We start from the raw sequence: 15406 nt of genomic DNA, 5'->3' as shown, positions 1-15406 counted from the left end.
ATCCCACAATTCCCCTTGCTGCACCACCTTACTTCACTCTCTCTCACTCATTGGTGGGCTCAGGTGTCAGTCTTTGCAGAGAGGAAGGAGGAGGGTTTTGTAACAGGAACACTCCCTTGCTGTCTGCTGCTGGCAAACTTCCTGTATGAGACATGCAGACTGAGGGCTTCAATTTAAGAACACAGAAATGAGTCATGGGGTTAACTCTTTTCAACATGCAGGCAAGTCCTAGAAGTCCTTTTCCCTTGTCTCCTCACATACCTCCCCCTTCTTAAATCGAGGAGACAGACATGGTCCCAATGTTGGAGTCCTGACTGTCGACTCGGCCCGAGGGTCTGCGAAGCTTGATATTTATTTCCTCACATCTGGATAGCCCGTCAGCATTGTGATGTTCTCGTCCCTTTTTGTGAGAAATGGAAAAGTTGAAACTTTGTAACGCCAGACTCCACCTCAACAACCTCCCATTTTCCCCCGAGGTTCTGTTTAGCCAATACAACGGGTTATGGTCAGTGACAACAGTAAATTCTTTCCCATAAAGATATGGTTGTAGCTTCTTTAAGGCCCAGACTATGGCTAGACATTCTTTTTTGATAGTGGCGTAGGCTATCTCTCGGTCAGCTAGTTTACGGGATAGATAGACAATTGGATGTTCCCTACCGTCTTCTCCCACTTGACTCAACACTGCCCCAAGTCCACACCCTGATGCGTCTGTCTGCACAATAAACTTTCTGTTGTAGTCAGGGGCTCGAGTCAGCAAGTCTTTTAAGGTGTTGAAAGCTTGCTCACATTCAACAGTCCATTCAATATTTCGAGCATATCTCTTTTTGGTCAAGTCCGTCAGAGCCTTGGCCATGGTGCTGTAATGTGGTATAAATTTCCTGTAATAGCCAGCGACTCCAAGGAACGCCCGCACTTGTTTCTGGTTGATAGGTTGGGGCCAATTGGCAATAGCCTCCACCTTTGCCGGATCAGGTCTGATAGCACCTCCTCTGACCCGATGACCTAGGTACTGAACCTCAGCCATCCCTATCTGACACTTATCTGGGCGTATGGTGAGTCCAGCCTGTCTAATCCTCTTCAGCACTTCTGTCACCTGAGTTAAATGCTCCTCCCAGGTATGGCTGAAGATGGCAATGTCGTCTAGGTAGGCCTGGGCAAAGTCTTGACACCCCTCCAGGAGGTCATTAACCATTTGCTGGAATGTGGCAGGGGCGTTCTTCATCCTGAAAGGCATGGTAGTCCACTCAAAGAGTCCTTCCGGTGTGATGAAGGCAGAACGCTCCTGTGCCTCTTTGGTAAGTGGGATTTGCCAGTAGCCTTTACTCAAGTCCAGTGTTGAGACAAACTCAACCCCTCCAATCTGATCCAGTAGCTCATCAACACGGGGCATAGGGTAAGCGTCGGTGGTGGTGACTTCATTCAATTTGCGATAGTCCACACAAAACCGTGTGGTTCCATCTTTCTTGGGAACCAACACAACCCCAGCAGCCCATGGGCTTTTAGATGGCACTATGACTCCCAAAGCTAGCATCTCCTCTATCTCAGCCTTTACCTGCCTCATAACACCCGGAGTCATCCGGTAAGCGACTTGTCGGATGGGCCTAGAACTTCCAGTGTCCACATGGTGGACGGTCAGATGAGTTCGAACAGGTAGACAAGAAAACTGGGCTTGTTCAGCCTCTAAGATCCTCCACATCTCCTGCTGCTGGGCTGCATTCAACTGTTGTCCCACCTGGACTGATTCCACTTCTTTCTTCTCTTTAGCAGCTCCCAAAAGGTCAAGCAATGGATCAGTTTCTGGTGTTTCCATCGGAGGACAACATACCGCCATTGTTACTGCTTGACGATCACGATAGGCCTTCATTCGATTTATATGAAAGGTGCGTAGGTGCTTCCCTCCCTTATCCAGGGCAATCATGTAATTGACCGGTCCGGCGCGCCTTACCATGGTATATGGTCCTTCCCACGTGGCCTGCAGTTTGTTTCTTCGCACTGGGATAAGCACCATTACTTTTTGCCCTGGATACAACTCTCGGTCTTGAGCGTGGGCATCATACCAGTCCTTTTGTCTATCTTGTGATTCCCTGAGATGCTCTTGGGTTAACTGTAGCAATCTTCTCATGCGGTTCCGCATATTCTCCACATATTGTAAAATGGGTTACTGGTGTTCTTGGAAAGTTCCCTCCCAGCTCTCTTTGACCAGGTCTAGAGGCCCCCGCACTTTCCGGCCGTACAAAAGTTCAAATGGGGAATATCCAGTAGATGCCTGGGGGACTCCCGATAAGCGAATAGAAGCAGTTGCTGGGCTCTCTCCCAGTCCCTCCCTTCGGACTGCACGTAAGCTTGTAGAAGTCTTTTTAGCGTTCCATTGAAACGTTCACAGAGTCCGTTCGTCTGTGGATGATAAGAGGTGGTCCGAAGAGGTCGAACCCCCCACTTTTCCCACAGGGTTTGCATTAGTTCACCTTGGAATTGGAGTTCTTGATCTGTGACGACTTCCTGCGGGTATCCAAGCCGACTGAATATGTCTGTCAATGCTTGCACAACATGTTCTGTGTCAATAGAGGACAGGGCCACAGCCTCAGGATACCGTGTAGCAAAGTCCACCAGCGTTAGAATGTACTTTTTTCCCGTATGACTGGGAGTAGCTAATGGTCCGACTAGGTCTATGGCAACACGGGCAAAGGGTTCCCCTATAATAGGTAATGGGTGCAGAGGAGCTTTTTGCTGGGGTTTCCCCAGTCTCTGGCAGGTATTGCAGGTGTCTCGATACTGCTTAACGTCTCTAGAGATCCGTGGCCAGAGGAAATTCCGCAACAATCGGGCCAGTGTTTTACACGTGCCAAAATGCCCGGCTGCTGGAATGTCATGAGCAAGGGCTAGTAATTGTGCTCTGTATGGTGTAGGTACCACCAACTGTTTAGTGGACATGACTGTTTCCTGTCCAGACTGAGGAACGACCACTCGGTACAGCAATTCCTCTTCCCAAACTATCTTGCTCCCATCAGCTGTTTCCAATTCCAGGTCGGCTGCGCTCCTTAATTTACTTAGGGAGGGGTCTGTCCGTTGGGCCTGTCGAAACTCGCTCCGGTCCACCTCCCCCAAGTCTGTCTCTGAAGTACTGGACAAGGGACTGGAATCACTCACCATTGTGGTTGGGGTACATTGGTTCTGTTCTGAATCTGTCATCTGGGTCACTGCTCTTTGGGTTTGGCTCCGGGTCACCACTTGAACGAAGCGTGTCACCAGTCCCTGTCCCAGATCATTCCCAAGGATGACCTTGGCTGGTAGCCCCTTGAGTCCTCCGACCTCCACGATTCCTTGATCGGCTCCCCAGTTGAGATGTATCTTGGCGATGGGAATATCAGTATGTTGTCCCCCGGGGGTGGCAATTCGTACATACTGTCCAGGAATCACCCGGGAGGAGGGAATCAGGTCTGGCTCAATCAGTTTGAGTGAGGCCCCAGAATCTCGTAGGCCCTGTACCTGCTGGTCCTCTACCAACACAGGCTGTAAGTGCCCCTGCATATTCTGAGGAGTTGCCTGCTCCTCCCCCAGAACCAGGTCTACAATATACACCCCATCCATCATCTCAACCGCATCTGACTGGATGACTGCCTCGCAATAATCCTCCATGGGGTAACATACCACAGAGACTGGGGCTGGTCTAGCCCCAGGGAATGGCCCTCGCGTGCGTGGACAGTCCCTCAACAAGTGTCCTGGTTGATTGCAGCGGTAACACTTCCGAGGTTCTGGGTTAGCCACTTTGAATCTGGGTGGTTGATAAGAGATGTTTTTGTTAGGGCCTCTTTTACTACTATCATTGATGCGCGGTTCTCTGTCAGGGAGCTTCTCCACTCGTGGGGGTCTTGTACCACCTGTTGCACTGAAGACTCTCCATTGGGGACGGTTAGCTATATATTCATCAGCCCATTCTGCAGCTTGTTCAGGTGTGCTGGGCTTCCGGTCTGCAACCCACTCCCGTACCTCTGATGCCATCTTAATCATTAGTTGTTCTACCACAATTAGGTTGATGATCTGCTCTACGGTAGAGGCCTGTCTACCCTCGAGCCATTTTCCACAAGCTTGCCATAGCTGACAGGCAAACTCTTGGTAGGAAGCAGTCCCACTTTTGCTCAGTGTCCTGAATTTGAGACGATAAGATTCTGCAGTGATCTGAAACTTAGCCAGCAATGCCTTCTTTATGCAGGTATAGATTCCACATTCCTGGGAAGTTAGAGCCCTTTAGGCTTCCAAAGCCCTACCGGTGAGACTTGGCCCCAAGTACTTGGGCCATTCAGCTGGCTCTACCCCGTGCACTCCAATGAGATTCTCAAAGATCTGGAGGTGAGTGTCAATGTCGGTTTCATTCTCTCGAAATGTGAGAACATCCTTAAATCCCAAGCGCCGCTTCTCTTGTTCAGTCCTTCTGGGCGACAGCACAGTTTCGCTGCTAGTAGGGATTTGTACCCCTAATATTGCTTGGATCACTCCAGCTCTCTCTTGTGTAGTTGCACTTTCACCTAGCGCCCCCAGCCAGCTCTGTAGTAGGATGGGAGTAGCGGTGGTTGACTCGGGTAACCGACTGGAAGAAGTGCTTCCACTGCCTGTCGGTCCTTCTTCATCATCACTCAGGTGATCGGGATCCTCTGGGTGTGCACGATCCCACTCCAACAACCGCAGTACCAGAATCTCCCGGGTGTCAGTCCCATTATATGCAATTCCCTTCATCCTGCAAAATCCTTGCAGGTGCGGTTTCTGGGCTGTCCGGTAAAACTTCTCCTGCTCTCTCATAACGTTTTCAATTTGGTCGCCAGTTGCAACTCCTGACTGACTGTCCATGCTGATACTCTCTGGTGTTAGCATTGCTTTTACTCACTCCCCTGAAATTACTGCAGGAACTGTGTGACGTCCCACCGCTGCCGCCAAATGTGAGGATACCGGGTGACCTGGGTATCCTGGGGTTCATGGATCACACAGTGGAGCAGGTTATAATGAAGGAATGATGAACTTTATTCATGGAGACACAGAAATCCAGCAAACAGTAAGCAGGGTTATATCATTACAGTCCACTCAGAGTTCAGCAAAGTCTTTTCCAGCTGCTGTATATCTCCTCCCTACCTGGCCAGCAATGGCAGCTGTAACAGGGCACACAGAGCTGCTATATATCTAAAGACACTGAGAGGGGACAACACCCCAACCTTCAGAGTCACACTATACTCACACACTATCCCACAATTCCCCTTGCTGCACCACCTTACTTCCCTCTCTATCACTCATTGGTGGGCTCAGGTGTCAGTCTTTGCAGAGAGGAAGGAGGAGGGCTGTAACAGGAACACTCCCTTGCTGTCTGCTGCTGGCAAACTTCCTGTATGAGACATGCAGACTGAGGGCTTCAATTAAGAACACAGAAATGAGTCATGGGGTTAACTCTTTTCAACATGCAGGCAAGTCCTAGAAGTCCTTTTCCCTTGTCTCCTCACACTCACTGCATTTTGATCCCGCTCCCGCTACATAATGCCGAGATTTCCGGCATTGTGGAGCAGGGGGCGGGGTCATGATGATGCGATTCAGCGAGAATCTCGTCATCACCCCCACCGCTGTGGGTGTTTGGGGATGCATTGCAGGGAGGACTGGAGGGTCCGGGAGGCTTGCCTACTTTTCTGGGGGGTCAGGAGCGGCATCCAATTTTCGAGAGGCTCCCGGCCAAATCGGGAGAGTAGGCATGTATGGTTCAACATGTGCCGCAGGGCAGGATTACTGGCACCTGTAGTACCACTTTGAAAAACAGTATTACTTCTTCATTTAACCCGTTACCCCTGCACCTACTGGTGAGCTGTGACTGCTTCTCCCAAAATGGACTGCCTCAGGCAGGTGTATCGTTTTGGGTATTTTGAAAGTGAGATTTGAAGTAGATTTTTATTCAATTTCCAATCCGACTGGTAATAAATGGGGGGATCCTGTAGTGGTCTATGTAAAAGTAACCATGATTGGTCAGGATTTATAGTCTATTTTATATTCGATTTTGTCTTTAGTAAATCTATTTGCAAATAAAATTTTTTTTACTAGATTTACACCAAAATCGACCTTTAGTAAGTACTATATCCCCCCCTACTATGTAAACACTGATATTTCAGTAGTCACAAAGCACATTTTTCTATTTCGAAGAGTCTCTAGTTAATTTAAAATATATTTTTATGTATTTTTACAATATACATCAGATCGCCATTTTGTCCACGGTTTCTGTTTCAGATTGAGACTACACTCTCGGAATATTAGTTTATAGCACTGTATAATGTATATGTATGTATATTAGAGATGAGTGGTTAGGTTTTGGCTCGGTTAAGTTTGGATCTGAAAACTGAGTATTATACGCTATCCGGCTACAATGTGTTTTGGATAGCCAATAGGATAAATCCGAACTTGCGCTAATTTTGAGAAAAGAGCGCAAACTGCTCATCTCTAATATATATGTGTATGTATAGGGCCATCTTAATATATGTGCTCACTGGGCAGCTGCCCAGGACCCCACAATTCTAGGGGCCTTTGAGCAGGGGTTGGCTGGCCGGAGGGCATCTACATGGAGTGTATAGCCATTCGCTCCATGCATCTGGCAGCCGGCTGAGAGGCAGGCAGAGAAAGATGCTCCCCGGCCGCTCTGATTATGAATTACACACAATCAGAGCGGCCAGGCAGCATTCTGTACCTGTTTCCCAGCCTTCAGCCAGAGCCCCCCGGGCCCACCTCTCTCAGGAGCCCCCATACTTTAATCACTACTCGAGTGCACAGCAGGAGCTGCACTGTGAGCTGGAGAAGAGAGAGGTGGAGTCCATAATCCTCACTTTACATCTAGCTTTTTATGTTTTAACATTGATTTTGTTGAAAGTACCAATAAATCTATAGGTTTAATTTTCTTGACCATTTACATTTTTATTCCTGTGAATGTGTAGGTAGGGGCCCCAGTGCATTGCTTTACCCAGGGCCTACAATGCTGTTGAGACTGGTAATGTGTAATATGTGTATTATATGTATATGTGTATGTGGGTGGGATGTACTAAACGGTAAACTGTCTTCAAAACTCTGAAAACAGTTTTGAGAGTTTTTTCTGCATTTTCATATTTACCAAGCTCCAGATTGTGATACATTCTGGAGCTTGGACCCGGTGGGTAACGCCATCTTTAGATGGTGTTGCCCAGTAGAAGACTATGGGCTTCTTTACGCAATCGCCCTGATAGGATTTCTCCTAGCACCCCCCCACGGTATGCACATCCTTATGTGCACATGCACTGAACGACGCCAGAGGGACTTCTGGGTCATAAACCCGGAAGTTTCTCTATCGCAAAGCACCGCTATTACCGGCAGAGCTTTCCTTTGCGACCTTCTAGGTACATTATAGCCGGTATGTACCCAATAACTGGCGGAATGTACAGCATGGTGGATGCGATGCTTAGTACATCCCACCATGTATATGAAACAGTCACCCAATGCAAATAAATAAGGCAGATCCAGCATTCACTTGAATCAGTGAAGAAGCTTTATTCACATATATGCATCATGGGTATACATACTGAGGTGGTAATCACCGGGTGCCCAACGGTCTGTTTCAACTGTTGCCAGTCTTCCTCAGGAGCCAGTATGTACATGTGTATATGTATATACGGGTATATATATTAGGGATGTGCGCCGACCCCCGTGTTTTGGTTTTGGATCAGTATCTCCTCATGTTTTGGATCTGGATTTAGTTTTGTCAAAACCACCCCTTGTGTGTTTTGGTTTTGAATCTGGATTTTTTTCAAAAATTTATAAAAACAGCTAAAATCACATAATTTTATTTTTTTGTTCCTGCAGCATTATTAACCTAAGTAACATTTATTTCAACTCATTTCCAGTCAATTTTGACCACCTCACAGCTCACAATATTATTTTCATCCAGTTTAGGCCCAACATTTGCACCAAGCTAGCTGTCTGACTAAGCTAAGCGGCAGCACAACCGTGGAAGTTCAACTTCTAACATGGCACCATAAGAAAACATATGTTTTCATTAATCAAGAGGCCTGAGGGAGTTTAAGTATGTATGTAGTTGGAGGCCTGAGACAGGAAGGGTTGATTGGTAGTACATTTAATTACATTTTTTGAGTCCGAAGCAAATTTATGAGGAAGGGAGAGCATGGGTGAACCATATGTCCTATGTTTTGCCCACAAAATCAATTGGTGGTTCAGAATATTTTTTTAAAATTAAAGGTGCATGCAGGAGATGCTGTTTGTGGCCATAAACATTTCTGGACATTTTTGGCATTCAGCAACCACATGTCAAAGATTGCAGCAGCAGTGGCAGTTCAACTTCCAACATGGCACATCAGGAAACAAACGTTTTTATTATTCAAGAGGCCTAAAAGAGTTGGAATATGTATCTAGTTGAAGGCAGGTAAAGGAAGATTTGATTAGTAGTAAATTTAATTGAATTTTTTTATTCCGAAGCTAATTTATGAGGGAGGAGGGGAGGCATTTACAAAAAATATTTTATTCATTCACATCAGTCCTTGCCCCAGAAGAATCCTTGAGCGCTGTGCCTGCTGCTGCTGGGAGTAGATTTTCATCCCAGAAGGGGACCAGGAAGACTATTAGTAGTACTTTAAAAAACAAATGACTGTTAACCAATCCTTTGCAAGGGGGAGCAAGTATGACAGCAGTCACCCAGCTGCTTAGCAGATCACTGATGCCATAACATCTATGCTGGTAGTAGATGTGTGTCCAATATCCACCAATAATTCAGTGGGTTAATTGAGGTCCTGTGTGCCCACTACCAAATCCCATCAAGATTCCACTTTACTAGAAAAGCAATTCCCAACCGGTACAGGGACATTAAAAAACTTAATTAGTGGCCTCGAAAATGCCATTGTACCCACTGTCCACTTAGCCACAGATATGTGGACAAGCTGAACAGAGCAAATGCAAGATTTAAGATATAAGGTTTATGTCATACGTTGTGTTCTTCCCAATGGACACATATCTGAAGAGATGCAAATTGTCAGCTCAAGTGGCTTCTCCTTCAGTTTCTCCAGCAAGTGCATCTGCCGAGAAAAAACTAAACTTTCCCAAAAGACCCACTTGTGATGCAGATGAGTCAACACAAAAACGTTTTGGATGGATGCGCTGCAGATGACGGGGAGGAGATTCTTAGATGGTTAAGATTCCTCCAGTACCTCTACTTACTTTGGCTTTGCAAAGGGTACAGAAAAGAATAACACACTGCCCTACCACATAGTGTCATAAGATTATTTATGAATAAGAAAACAATAACACACTGCGCTACCACTTAGGTGTCACAAGACTATTTATGAATAAGAAAAGAATAGCACATTGCGCTACCACATAGTGTTACAAGATTATTCATGAATAAGAAAAGAATAACACACTGCGCTACCACATAGTGTCACAGGATTATTTATGAATAAGAAAAGAATAACACACTGAGGTACCACATAATGTAACAAGATTATTTATGAATAAGAAAAGAATAACACATTGCACTACCACATAGTGTCACAAGATTATTTATGAGTAAGAAAAGAATAACACACTGAGATACCACATAGTGTAACAAGATTATTTATGAATAAGAAAAGAATAACACACTGCGCTACCACATAGTGTCACAAGATTATTTATGAATAAGAAAAGAATAACACACTGCGCTACCACTAAGGTGTCACAAGATTATTTATGAATAAGAAAAGAATAACACACTACGTTACCACTTAGGTGTCACGAAATTATTTATGAATAAGAAAAGAATAACACACTGCCCTACCACATAGTGTCACAAGATTATTTATGAATAAGAAAAGAATAACACACTGCACTACCACTTAGGTGTCACAAGATTATTTATGAATAAGAAAAGAATAACACACTGCGCTACCACATAGTGTTACAAGATTATTCATGAATAAGAAAAGAATAGCACACTGCGCTACCACATAGTGTCACAGATTGAATCTCCCTCCTCCCTTGGGCCCCTGCTTCCATATAACCCCACTGTACATCTCACCCCCCCCACCCCCACACTGCCTGCTCCCCTCTCTCACACCCTGCCCTTCTCACTGATTCCCTCTCTTTCACCCCCCACAGTACTAACTGCCTGCCTCCCTCTCTCTATTCACTCTCTCACACCCTCCCCTCTCTCTACTTCCCTCTTACCTGCGCTGCTGGAACGGAGCTGCCAGGAGCATTGGGTCCTCGTTGCTGGTGCAGTAGTGCGAGTCAATGAGAAGCTGCCACTTGGCAGTTTCTCATTGGCCGGCGGCGGTGAGCCCTGTGATTGGCTGGCGGCCGTGAGCCCCATGATTGGCTGGTGGCCGCGAGCCCCGGGATTGGCTGGTGGCCGCGAGCCCCTTAATTGGCTGGCACTTCAGCCAGTGTGTGCTGCTTAGTGCTTACAATGCAGCCGGGACTGGATGCTCTGTCCCGGCAACATGCCAGTGTCTCCACTACTGCCGATCGAGATGTGTCCCCTGCGGGACACATCTCTACTCATTGCCATTGCCGCTGCTGTTCCAGCGCTGGGATGCCATACTGCATCCCAGCGCTGGTTCATTCTCTTCTGCAGCTAAAATGAAGTGGGGCCGGGAAGTGGCGGTATGGCATACCGCCGTATACCGCCCCACTTCGACCACTGGCCCTACCACATAGTGTCACAAGATTATTTATGAATAAGAAAAGAATAACACACTGCGCTACCACATAGTGTCACAAGATTATTTATGAATAAAAATAGAATAACACACTGCGCTACCACATAGGGTCACAAGATTATTTATGAATTGAGGGGCACATCCACTAAGCTATTTTATTGAGCGATTGCATGATTACAACATCGTAATCATGCAATCGCTAATTAATCATGCACAAATTGTGCACTATAAATGTCGGAAATGACCAGCGATGCACGCTCCCGCTGGTCATTTCCGACATCAATCATCGCCTGAACATGCCGGTCAATCTGTCGATAATGACAGATTGGCCATGTTTGGGGATGATGGAGGGTGCCTACACTGAACGACTAATCGTTCAGTGTAGGCACAGCAGGGGATGAGGAATGATTGTACGATTACGATGTCGTAATAGTACTGTCTTTCCCTAGTCGGCATGTGGATGTGCGCCTTAAAAATAACACACTGCAATAACACTTCGTGTCACAAGATTTTTTATGAATAAGAAAAGAATAATTTTTATGAGTAAAACACTGCGCTGCCACTTACAGTGTCACAATATTTTTTATGAATAAGAATAACACACTGTGCTACTCCTTGTAGTGTCACAATACGTAAACAATAAACTGCGGCAGTGTCACCGTACAATAATAGCGCAGCTAAGTGGCTAACGCACACATACAGAAAAAATAAAAAAAGTACTTTTTTTTTTTTTACACTGGGGAAGAGCCCCCCTAATTGACAGAGCACCTCCCCTGGACAACACAGCCCCCCTTTATGGCCTGCGCCCTAGCCTGATGGACAGGACAACAACACAGCAGCAGCCTCAGGTAATTGACAGGACTAGAACACAGCAGCTGCAGCACCCACTGAAGGAAACCCCCCTTTATATACTGCAGCCTAAGCCCCTTTATGGACAACACAGCAGCTGCAGCACCCACTGAAGGAAGCCCCCCTTTATATACTGCAGCCTAAGCCCCTTTATGGACAACACGGCAGCAGCCTTCAGGCCAAGGCCCCGACTGGACACACAGAGTGATTGACAGTGACTACACGTCTGCTGGCTTCTCTCTCCACAGCCGGAGTGAAAATGGCGCCGATCGCGGGGACCTTTATATAATCCAAAACCCGCGAGAATCCGACAGAGGATGACGCATTTTACCTCATTTTCGGATTCAAGTCAGGCGGGAAAACTCAAGCCGGACTCAGATCTTACCTCGGAACACGAAGTTTGGGTGGGTCGGGTCTCAGAGAACCGGACCAGCTCATCTCTAGTTTTTTTCTACGATTTGAGATATGCTGAACTGTAATATGGACGCAAGATAAGTAAATCCGCAGTGAGACGGGGTTTATGGAGGCCTCATAGGTTCTGATGTACTATTTGTGTCAAACTGCAAATGAGGCTCAAAGAGTGCAAACTATCACCTGGACAGACCATGATGTCATGTAATAGAGGCAAATGTCATTTTATTGTCACGTAGCACACAGGTACTGCGCAGCTTTATTGTAACGTAGAGTTCAGTAGGATGTGCTGCCCGCTACCAACTTCAAATCTTTGTGCACATTTTAACCCCCACCACCACCAGCACAATATGGTTTAGCAAATGTGTTGGCTTCTCTCCTAAATCTCACTGAGGCCCTCTGTATGCTACTTTGGTATGTGTCATCCTAACCCACTACTCCATGTTCCTTCCTCACAATCCAGCCCATCTGTGTCACCCGTTTGTCTGCCCCTCCCCATTAGAATGTAAGCTCTCACGAGCAGGGCCCTCTGCCCTCACGTGCTTCTCCTTCCCTTACTTATACTTTAATCTATAACAGCACCTAACACTTGGTTGCAGACACCATGTGGCTTATGTAAGTGTTATGCAGCAATGTGTATAAATCATGTATCTGTCCTGCATTGCGTGTACTGTTAATAACTGTTTTCTTGTGTGCTCATTTGTTTATGTACTGTGTAAGGCGCTGCGGAACCCTTGTGGCGCCATATAAATAAAGGATAATAATAATAATGTGCTAAGGATGTAAGGAAGTAACATTTTGCTAAGTAACTTTGCTCTTTATGCAGTAAGTAAATAGGAATATTACGTGTGACAAGCAGGTGTTAATCCAAGTTCACAGAGTCAATAAACTCAGCATTTAACATCTAGAAATTCTAATAAAATGTATAAATAACCCCAGGAAGTCGGTGACATCCGTCTGATCAAGGCCCTGGCACGCGCCTGATGTAGACGGCAGCCAAACAGCTATGAGCGGAGGTGGGTGATAACACCTTCCTTCCTGTGGGCTATTTTACTTATCGGCACCGGCTGCAATAATAATAATCATCATCAATCATCATTACTTATTCTTTATCACAATATAAATATCACATGTCATTTTGGTTATATATATATATTGTGGTGAGAGGGGTGGTCTCTCACCTGAATTGCCCACATTCTGGTGGGATTAGCTTCCTCCAATGGAGAGGAAAACAAGACCGGCATATTCTACAGTTACAATAGAAGTTTGGAATTCCGGGTTTTCTGGGCTGCACAGCTCAAAGTGGAGATATGGAATTCCTTGTTTTCCAGGTTGCCCAGAGCCAGCAGGAAGTCAGCAGCACAGGAAGGGTTTAAAACTCTCACACACCCTGTTTCTCATTGCTCCTGATGCTGGATAAGCTGACCAGGAGATAGGCTGGGGTTGGTGGTTAGCACTAGGGTGCCAGGACCTGGAGGGTCCACAGACTATAGCACACAGAGTGTGAGACATTTACTTTTATGTTGTTTGCTTATTTTCTGTTATGTGTCTCTGTGTGTGTCCAGGCCTAACCTCACGTATGATAAGGAACAGTTTCTGCTACCATTAAAGACACTGCTTTACCAAGTACCTGCCTGTCTGGAGTCCTCATTTCTATACCCCATGTTAATATATATATATATATATATATATATATATATCAAAGAATTGGAATTGATTCATAGTGGAGGGCACAGGAGCACTGTGCATCAAGTAAGTGGCGTGCCTCACCTACTATATATAGTGTTTTATAAAAGTCTATTACATATTCCATACACAAAAGATATTGTTCCTCATGTGTTTTATAAAATTCTAATACATATTCCATACATGGAAGATATAATTCCTCATGTGTTTTATAAAAGTCCATTACATATTCCATACACAAAAGATATTATTCCTCATGTGTTTTATAAAAGTCTATCACATATTCCATACACAAAAGATATTATTCCTCATGCATTTTATAAACGTTTATTACATATTCCATACACAGAAGATATTATTCCTCATGTATTTTATAAAAGTCCATTACATATTCCATACACGGAAGATATAATTCTTCAAGTGTTTTATAAAAGTCTATTATATATTCCATACACAAAAGATATTGTTCCTCATGTGTTTTATAAAAGTCCATTACATATTCCATACATGGAAGATATTATTCCTCATGTGTTTTATAAAAGTCCATTACATATTCCATACACAGAAGATATAATTCTTCAAGTGTTTTATAAAAGTCTATTATATATTCCATACACAAAATATATTGTTCCTCATGTGTTTTATAAAGGTCCATTACATATTCCATACATGGAAGATATTATTCCTCATGTGTTTTATAAAAGTCCATTACATATTCCATTCACAGAAGATATTATTTCTCATGTGTTTTATAAAAGTCTATTACATATTCCATACACGGAAGATATAATTCTTCATGGGTTTTATAAAAGTCTGTTATATATTCCATACACGGAAGATATTATTCCTCATGTGTTTTATAAAAGTCTATTACATATTCCATACACAAAAGATATTATTCCTCATGTGTTTTATAAACGTTTATTACATATTCCATACACAGAAGATATTATTCCTCATGTATTTTATAAAAGTCCATTACATATTCCATACACGGAAGATATAATTCTTCAAGTGTTTTATAAAAGTCTATTATATATTCCATACACAAAAGATATTGTTCCTCATGTGTTTTATAAAAGTCCATTACATATTCCATACACGGAAGATATAATTCTTCAAGTGTTTTATAAAAGTCTATTATATATTCCATACACAAAAGATATTGTTCCTCATGTGTTTTATAAAAGTCCATTACATATTCCATACATGGAAGATATTATTCCTCATGTGTTTTATAAAAGTCCATTACATATTCCATTCACAGAAGATATTATTTCTCATGTGTTTTATAAAAGTCTATTACATATTCCATACACGGAAGATATAATTCTTCATGGGTTTTATAAAAGTCTGTTATATATTCCATACACGGAAGATATTATTCCTCATGTGTTTTATAAAAGTCTATTACATATTCCATACACAGAAGATATTATTCCTCATGTGTTTTATAAAAGTCCATTACATATTCCATACACGGAAGATATTATTCCTCATGTGTTTTATAAAAGTCTATTACATATTCCATACACAGAAGATATTGTTCCTCATGTGTTTTATAAAAGTCCATTACATATTCCATTCATGGAAGATATTATTCCTCATGTGTTTTATAAAAGTCTATTACATATTCCATACACAAAAGATATTATTCCTCATGTGTTTTATAAAAGTCTATTACATATTCCATACACAAAAGATATTATTCCTCATGTATTTTATAAAAGTCCACTACATATTCCATACACAGAAGATATAATTCT

The 15406-nt window shown here is 43.9% G+C and overlaps 1 pseudogene; it reads right to left on the bottom strand.

Moving 5' to 3' along the window:
- Positions 1-271: 271 nt before the first annotated feature.
- Positions 272-13703, bottom strand: LOC148443031 (uncharacterized; annotated as a pseudogene).
- Between the last annotated feature and the right edge of the window lie 1703 nt (positions 13704-15406).

This window comes from Taudactylus pleione, unplaced genomic scaffold (assembly GCF_031769625.1).
Source record: "Taudactylus pleione unplaced genomic scaffold, aTauple2 ptg001349l, whole genome shotgun sequence".
Classification (NCBI taxonomy): domain Eukaryota; kingdom Metazoa; phylum Chordata; class Amphibia; order Anura; family Myobatrachidae; genus Taudactylus; species Taudactylus pleione.
This window is presented reverse-complemented; position numbering and strand designations above follow the sequence as displayed.